The sequence below is a fragment of the Hyaena hyaena genome, unplaced genomic scaffold (assembly GCF_003009895.1).
Source record: "Hyaena hyaena isolate Hyena2069 unplaced genomic scaffold, ASM300989v1 scaffold_218, whole genome shotgun sequence".
Lineage (NCBI taxonomy): Eukaryota > Metazoa > Chordata > Mammalia > Carnivora > Hyaenidae > Hyaena > Hyaena hyaena.
Window position 1 is genome coordinate 107,242 of NW_024080851.1, and position 9,614 is coordinate 116,855.

A 9,614-nucleotide genomic window follows, 5' to 3' on the forward strand; every position below is an offset into this window, starting at 1 on the left:
CTTACATGTGGAATCTGACAAACGAAACAAAGTAAAATCAAAATAAAAGAGTCATAAATACAGAGAACAAACTGGTGATTGCCAGAAAGGAGAGGAAAGGGGATCAGGAAAATAGGTGAAGGGAATGAAGATGTACAAACTTCCAGTTATAGAATAAACAAATCATGGGGATGAAAAGTATAGCATAGGGAATACATTTTGGAAGGAAGGAAGGAAAGAAGGGAGGAAGGAAGGAAGGAAGGGAGGGAGGGAGGGAGGAAGGAAGGAAGGAAGGAGGGAGGGAAGGAAGGAAGGAAGGAAGGAGGGAGGGAAGGAAGGAAGGAAGGAAGGGAGGGAGGGAGGAAGGAAGGAAGGAAGAAGGAAGGAAGAAAGAAAGAAAAAGAAAAAGAAAAAGAAAGATAGAGAAGAAAAAAGGGAGACAGGGGGAAAGAAAGGGAGAAAAGGAGACATGAAGAAATCCGGGTGTTAGGTAAACAGGAAGGACACACTTTTTTCTAGTCTGTTATACTTGTAAACCAAGTTTATAAGGAAATCTTCATCCTTTAACTTAAGGTGTTTCCTGTCCAAACAAAATGCTCTTCAAAGGAGTGTTTATTCTTTCCGATCCTTCATCTTTTGTGGAGCTGATGAACTTCTCAAATCCTTTTCCTGGAAGCAATTTTAATACAATGAGGGGAGTGAAATGCTAAGTAATAGAAAAGCTGTGAAGCAATGCAGCAAAGAGGAGGCTGGGAAAATGCCATTTATGATTTCAACTGAGATCAATCCCACATGCCATAGCTTGTACAGACCTGGGCTGTGCAGCTCTGAAGTAGGTGTGGCCTCGAGTCTTCTAGGATAAGTCCAGGCAAAGACTCTTCCCGAACTCCTGTCAAATTTACTGCTCAAAAAGCTTGGGTTTAAGCCAAATCCCCTAAAAGGAACGTTTGACTCACCATCTGGGAAACTCAGTTTCCCCGCTTTCTTAGCAATTCCCAGGGAGGCTGAATGAAATAATATATATATTGTCTATAATTACTGGGTGTGCCTGGGAAGGAGGCTGGAGGCAGAGTAGGAAGTTGAAGAGGAAGACTCAGGTTATTTGGTTGTCAGTATCCAGGGAGTTAATCTCTTTCTTTGAACAAATCAAAATGACTTGACAGTTATAATTAAAAACTAGGTTATGTCTTAGAACTGAAAACCAGAAAAAAGTACATTTTCCTGCTTGAATATATAGGTATATATTTATTTTATATCTTTTATTTGAGAAGTTCATCAGCTCCACAAAAGATGAAGGATCGGAAAGAATAAACACTCCTTTGAAGAGCATTTTGTTTGGACAGGAAACACCTTAAGTTAAAGGATGAAGATTTCCTTATAAACTTGGTTTACAAGTATAACAGACTAGAAAAAAAGTGTGTCCTTCCTGTTTATTTTATCTATTTATTTTATATCTTTTATCTTAATGTATGTGTGTGTGTGTGTTTTCATTTACAAATGAAGCAAAATTTTTTAGGCTCCCCTTCTCACCCAGAGACACATAACAATGGGAGTCAGTAACCAGGTCACAGAAGAATATTGACCTTCGAGGCTTGCTTAAGATTCTAAAGCTCACTCTGAACTTGTAGGGCCCGGATAATAGCCTCCTCATTGCATCCTAAACCTGTGTCTTCGCAATGAACCCTGGGGAGGTAGCACATGAATATGCGACTAGGTGTTGGAAGTCTGTGATATGCAGTTTCTAGATGACTGATTTTGACAAAACATTTCAATTATTCACATTAGTTGTGTTCAAAATGTATTAGGTTATTGTAATTTTTTAATGTTTATTTATTTTTGAGAAAGAGAGAGAGAGACAGAGAAAACATGAGCAGGGGAGGGGCAGAGAAGGAGAGGGAGACACAGAATCCAAAGCAGCCTCCAGGCTCTGAGCTGTCACCCAAAGCCTGACGTGGGACTCAAACCCACAAACCATGAGATCATGACCTGAGCCAAAGTCGGACACTTAACCGACTGAGCCACCCAGGCGCCCCTATGTTATTGAAATGCTTGTAATGCTTCAAGCACCAAGGCTTCTTGAAAACAATCTCTAAAACTATGTGGATTAATACAAATAATAGTCTAATGATATAGTTAGATGTATCATTAAATATTTGTAATTAAATATATATTTTTATGATCAAAAATTCTTTTAGTGAGTGAAGCTAGTGAAAATGCCAGAATAAGAAAATAAAAAATTCCTCTTCTCAATGAAAGCAAGGAGAACAAATATTTATTCAAGACAAATAGTTAAGTCTCAAAAATAACAACAGGACATGCGACATTTTATGTCATCCCACTATTAACATCCCACTTCCCCAATTCTGCAGTAGCCTGGAAAGCAGATGGCCTGCAGTCATGATGAAAACATTCTGGCAGCCAGTGGAGGATGAAGAACACAACTGGAGCTTTTTCAAAGCCCCGTTTCCAGATTATTGCTATTATTTGATCTGCGCGGTGGCTCCATGGAAGATCCTACTCACAAGGCCATTCTTATTTCACTTGAATGCCCAAAGCAAAGAAGTTTTTCTCCTGGGATATTTGTCAAAAACAATCAGGTTGTTAAAAACAGTCAATCCTTTAATATTGGGGATCGTGAAGCAGCAGGTAACAGAGTAAACAATAAGATAATCGAAAAACTTGAAAGGAAAAGGAGGTGTCTATCGTGGTTTTGAAAAGTTCCAACAAATTCCAGAGAGGCTAGATAGCCATGGACATGCCCAAGACTGTGCCCAGGAAAGATTTAAGAATCCAAAGCTCTCACCTTGGGCTACTTTGAGGCTCTGCCAAGAAGGAAGTAAAAGCTAAAGCAGAGCTGTAAGGTACCCGGCTAAGTATGGAAGGTGTGGTCCAACACACACATATAGCCTTTTGGAAAATTTTAGGGAAATCTCTGTCCAATAATTAGCTGACCACTAAGCCTCCTGAGCGGAAGACAGAATTTATACAACCAGATCATAAAAGTGATAAAACTATAGCAACAAATGGCAACAATAATAGACTCTAAGAGAGAAACTGATTCCTAAATTTCTCACATTATATTATTTAAAATGTCCAATTTTCAATAAATATTTGCGACATGCAAAGAAATGAGAAAGTATGGCCCTCAAAGAAAAAAATAATTAATAAAAACTCCCTGAGGAATTCCATACTTTGTACTTACTAGAAAAGCATTAAATCAGCTTTTTAAATATGTCCAAAAATAACTAAAAGCAACTATATCTAAAGAACTAAAGGAAAGAATGAAAATGTATCCCAAAATAGAGAATATCATTATACAATTATTAAAGACAACCAGGGGCACCTGGGTGGCTCAGTCACAGTTAAGCATCTGATTTCAGCTTAGGTCATCATTTCGCAGTCAATGGATTTGAGTCCCGCGTCGGGCTCTGTGCTGACAGCTCGGAGCCTACTTTGGATTGTGTCTCCCTCTTTCTGCCCCTCCCCCACTCATGCCTCTGTCTCTCTCTCTCTTTTTTCTCTCAAAAGTGAATAAACATTAAAAAATAAATAAATAACAACACCAAATAGTGGGGTTGAGTCTGTAGAGCATGCAACTCTTGATCTCAGGGTTGTGAGTTCAAGCCCCATAGTGAGTGTAGAGATTACTTAAAAATAAAATCTTTATAAAAAAAATCCAACCAAACAGAAATTCTTGAGCTTAAAATTACAATAACTGAAATGACAAATTCATTAGATGGGCTCAGAAGCAGATTTCATCAGGCAGAGGATATAACCAGCAAACTTGAAGATATGTCAAATGAAATTGCCTAGTCTGAAGAAGAGAAAGGAAAAAAATGATGAATAAAAATTAACAGAGCAAGGTCAGCTGGAAAGCTGGTGAGGTGGGAGGACCCTACGCCTTCCTCATGCCATGGATACAACTACAGAATACTCACCTCAGCGTAATACAGAAGACAACCCAAACACTGACAGAACAAGCTCCACAACTAAAGGTGGAGAAGGGGCCACATCAAAGAAGGTAGGAAGGGCAAAGATGTGGTCTGGAAGTGAAATGGACTGCAGCCATTCTCAGGGAAGGGAGCGGCATTAGAGGTTAGAGAGAAGGGTGAAAAATACATTTTCACACCTAGAAGTGCACAAACGTGGAAGACAAATCCCCGTAACATTTACCTTTGAAAGTAAGAGGGGCCAAATTTTGTGATTTCTTACAACCAGCAGGACAGAAAGCAAGGGATTTAAAAAATTGGTGAGCTTGGCTCTGAGAGAGCCTGGGGGGCATTAGGAAGTGGAGTCCCCACACTTAAAGAGATAGAACAACAAATAGCCTGAGCAAATACAGCACAGAACCAGCAGTTTGGAAAATACCGGGTCAGGGCAGACAGGAAGAGAGTTATTTGCTCACTTCAGGGTGTAGCTCAGAGAGACAGGGATCATGGGAAGACCCCTCCAGGAACCAAGGAGCTGTCAGGCATCATTTTCCCTCCCCCACCCCCAGCCCTGTGTCCCCACTCCATACCTAACTTGCTTACACCAAGTCCCACCCCTCCACCCCTGCACTTCAGCAGATCCATTCTTCCCAGTCATCCTTCACTTAGTCCTGGGGCTGCAGCCTCCCTCCCCCAGAAAACCCCTGCAAACCCTGCCGACACATCTCCCTTCCCATATGATTTGCAAGACCTTAGTTCAAGTAGCAGTAGGGGCATGTCTCATTTTGCAACAGACCACTGCACACCTTGTTAAAACGTGTCCACTCCTGCGAGGGACCAAACACTGCCCACAGGAGGCAAAGATAGCCTCTGTAGACAACTGTAACAAAGGAAAAAGAGGCCAAGACTTAACAGCAAAGCACATAGAACACACATGAGAGATACTACCTGATGCACCGGGCCCTGAGATGGGACACTGTACTGCAGAGCATTACAGGATCTCTTCTTCATTAGGCTATTACTGTTAAGAGCAAGAGAATAGTTGACTTTCCTCACACAGGGAAGCAGACACAGAGTGTTAGACAAAATGAGGAGACAGAGGAATATAACAAAGACAGAGCAAAACGGATATAAGCAGTATGCCTGATAGAGAATTTAAAGTAATGATCATAAAGATACTCACTGGACTTGAGAAAACAGTGGAGGACATTAGTGTCCTCGAACCCTTAACACAGAGATAAGAACCAAGCAAAATTAAAAATACAATTGATAAAAAGATAGCAGGCTTATGAAAGCAGAACAAATTAATAACCTAGAAGACAGTGCAATGGAAAGTAACTATGCTGAGCAAGGGAGAGAAAATTATGCAAATTGAGAATAGTTTTAGGGAGCTCAGCGATTACATCAAGTGTAATAACATTCACATTTTAGGGATCTTAGAAGAAGAAGGGAGAGAAAAGGGGGCAGAAAATGTATTAGAAAAAATAATAACTGAAAAGTTTTCCTAATCTGGGGAAGGAAACTGATATCGAGATTCAGGAAGCACAGAGTTCCCCCCCAAAAATTCAACCCAAGAAGGTCCACACCATGATACGTAATAATTAAAATGGCAAAAAGTAGTAATTAAAAAAAAAACACTTTAAAAGCAGCAAGAGAAAAGAAGACAGTTACATACAAGAGAAACCCTATAAGGCTATCAGGAAATTTTTCAGCAGAAACATTGCCAACTAGAAGAGGGTAGCATGATATATTCAAAGTGCTGAAGGGGAAAAATCTGCATGCAAGAATATTCTATCCAGTAAGGCTATCCAGTAAGGCTATGTCATTCAGAATAAAAGGACAAATAAAGAGTTTCTCAGACAAAACTAAAGAAGTTCATGACTGGGGCGCCTGGGTGGTTTAGTCGGTTAAGCATCCAACTTTCGCTTAGGTCATGATCTCGCGGTTCGTGGGTTCGAGCCCCGCATCGGGCTCTGTGCTGACTGCCAGCTCAGAGCCCAGAGCCTGTTTCAGAGTCTGTATCTTCCTCTCTCTCTGACCCTCCCCTGCTCACGCTGTCTCTCTCTCTCTCTCCTAGAAATAAATAAAACATTAAAAAAATTAAAAAAAAAAAAAAGAAAAGAAGTTCATGACCACTAAACCAGCCCAACAAGAAACATTGAAGGGAACTATTTAAGTGGAAAGAAATGGCCTACGAAAAGTAAAAAACACAAAAGCAGTAAAAATAGCTGTGTAAAATCAGATAGGAGATTCATAAAATAAAAGGAAGTAAAACACACACCATATACTGAAAACACGGAAGGGAAAGGAGCAAAGAATAAGTTCAAACTTAAGCAACCATCAACTTACTAGAGACTATATGCAGAAGATGTTATATACAAACCTCATGGTTTGTACCAAAAGCCACTAATAGATAAAGAATAAAGAGAAAGGAATCCAAGTATATTACTAAGAAAGCCAACAAACCATGAAAGAGAGCAAAGAAGAAAGGTATAGAAACAACCACAAAACAAGTGACCAAATGGCAATAAATATATATTTATCAATAATAAATTGAATGTAAATGTGCTAAATGCTTGAATCAAAAGACATTAAGGGGACAAAGTTGATTTAAAAAAAAAACAAGACCCATCTATATGCTGCCTACAAGAGACTCATTTCAGACCAAAAGACATTGAAAGTGATGGTATATAAAAATATTTATCATGCAAAAGGGTGTCAAAAGAAGGCTAGGGTAGTAATACTTATAGCAGACAAAACAGACTTTAACATAAAAACTATAACAGACAGAGAAGGACATTATATAATAATAAAGGTGACAATCCAACAAAAAAATAATAATTGTAAATATTTATGCATTAACATGGGAACATCTAAATACATAACAGTTAATAACAAACATAAAAGATATAATCCATAGTAATACAATGCTAGTAGGGGAATAAGACATCCCGCTTACATTAATGGACAGAACATTCAAATAAAATCAACAAGAAAAAAAGTGGCTTTGAATCATACACTGGACCAGATGGATTTAACAGATATGTTCAGAACCTTATGGCCTAAAACAGCAGAATACACATTTTTTAAGAGTGCATACATTCTCCAGAATAGATCACATATGAGGCCACCAAACAAGACTCAAAAAAATACAAAAAAATCAAAGTCATACCATGTATCTTTTCAGACCACAATGCTATGAAACTGAAAACCAATGACAAGAAAAAAAACCTGGAAAGAATACAAATGCATGAAGGTTAAATAACGTGTTCCTAAACAATGAATGGGTCAACCAAGAAATTAAAGAAGAAATAAAAAATCATGTGGAAAAAAAATAAAAATGAAAACAGAACGGTCCAAAATCTTTGGAATGCAGAAAAAGTGATTCTAAGAGGGAAGTTTATAGCAATACAGGTCTACCTTAAGGCATTAGAACAATCTCAAATAAACCATTTTACCTTACACTTAAAAGAGCTAGAAGAACAAACAAAACTCTAACCCAGTAAAAGGAAGAAAAGAATAAAGATTAGATCAGAAAAAAAATGATATAGAAACTAAACACACACACACACACACACACACACACACACGACAAAAAACAAAAACAAAAACAAAGAACAGAACAGATCAATAAAACCAGGAGCTGGTTCATTGAAAAGATCTACAGAATAGATACACCTTTAACTAGACTCATCAAAGAGAGAGAGAGAGAACCCAAATAACAAAATTACTAATCAAAGAGGAGAATTAACCAACACCACAGAAATACAGACAGTTGTGACAGATTATGAAAACCTATATGCCAACCAATTGGACAACTTAGAAGAAATGGATACATTCTTAGAAACTTATAACCCACCAAAACAAAAGCAGGAGGAAATAGAAAATTTGAACAGACCAATTACCAGCAATGAAATTGAACCATTAATCAAAAAATCCCAACAAACAAATGCCCAGGATCAGAGGCTTCACAAGTGAATTATACCAAACATATACCAAAGAAGAGTTAAAACTTATTCTTCTCAAACTATCCCAAAAATAGAAGAGGAAGGAAAACTTCCAAATTCATTCCATGAGGCCAGAATCACCCTGATACCAAAAACAGATAAAGGCACCACACAAGAGGACTATAGGTCAATATTTCTCATGAATTTAGATGCAAAAATCCTCAACAAAATGTTAGCACACTGAACCCAACAACATATTTTTTTAAATCACGCACCACAATCAAGTGGGAGTTACTCTCAGGATGCAAGGGTGATTCAATATTCACAAAACATTCAATGTAATATGTCACTTTAATAAGAGAAACTCACTTAATAATACAAAGGATGGCTTTCTCCAGGCATCCTTGTGACAATGACATTGTCTTTAAACCCTGCGTGGCAATCCCTGAGGTGCTGCTGTGCTGTGATGCCCGGAAAAGATAGGGCAAGCTGGAAGTCCAACTACTTCCTTAAGATCATCCAACTTTTGGAGGCCTATCCAAAATGCTTCATTGTGGGAGCAGACAACATGGCTCCAAGCAGATGCAGCAAAACTTCACGTCCTTCTGGGGGAAGCCTGTGCTGCCAATGAGCAAGAGCACCATGAGGCCATTCAAGGGCATCTGGAGAACAGCCCAGCTCTAGAGAAACTGTTGCCTCACATCCAGGAAAATGTAGGCTTTGCGTTCACGTTGATCAAGGAGCACCTCACTGAGATCAGGGACAGGCTGCTGGCCAAGAATGTGTCAGCTGCTGTCCTTGGTGCCATAGCCACACATGAAGTCACTGTGCCAGCTTGGAACACCGGTCTGGGACCTGAGAAGACCTCTTGCTTCCAGGCTTTATGCATCCGCACTAAAATCTCCGGGGCACCATTGAATTCCTGAATGATGGGCAGCTGATTATGACTGGAGACAAAGTGGGAGTCAGCAAAGCCACACTGTTGAATATGCTGACCATCTCCTCTTTCGCCTTTGGGCTGACCATCCAGCAGATGCTTGACAATGGCGGCATCTACAGCCCTGAAGTACTTAACGTCACAGAGGAAGCCCTGCGCACTTGCTTCCTGGGGAGTGCCCGCGACGTTGCTGGCGTGTATCTGCAGACAGGTTACCCGACCGTTGCATCAGTGCCACATTATATCATTCAATGGATAAAAGGGGGTTCTCGCTTTGTCTGCAGAGACTGATTACAACTTCCCGCTTGCTGAAAAGTTCAAGGCCTTCTCAGCTGATCCATCTGCATTCGTGGCTGCTACCCCCGTGGTCACCACTGCCATGGCTGCACCTGCTGCTGCCACAGCTCCAGCAGAAACTGAAGCAAAGAAAGAGTTGGAGGAGTCAGATGAGGATATGGGATTTGATCTCTCTCTCTTTTTTTTAATGTTTTTTTTTTTAAATTTATTTCTAGGAGAGAGAGAGAGACAGCGTAAGCAGGGGAGGGTCAGAAAGAGAGGGAGTCACAGACTGAAATAGGCTCCAGGCTCTGAGCTGGCAGTCAGCACAGAGCCCGACGCGGGGCTCGAACCCACGAACCGCGAGATCATGACCTAAGCGAAAGTCGGACGCTGAACCGACTAAGCCACCCAGGCGTCCTGGATTTGGTCTCTTTGATGAATCACCAAAAAGCAACTAATTCAGCCAAATTTACTTGTGAAACTATTTTGTGAAATAAAGGCTTACTCCTCTTAAGACAATAAGAGAAAAGATGAAAACCATAT

At 39.8% G+C, this 9,614-nt stretch overlaps 1 pseudogene; it reads left to right on the top strand.

Moving 5' to 3' along the window:
- Nucleotides 1–8,233: 8,233 nt before the first annotated feature.
- On the top strand, nt 8,234–9,258 carry LOC120238909 (annotated as a pseudogene).
- Nucleotides 9,259–9,614: the final 356 nt, after the last annotated feature.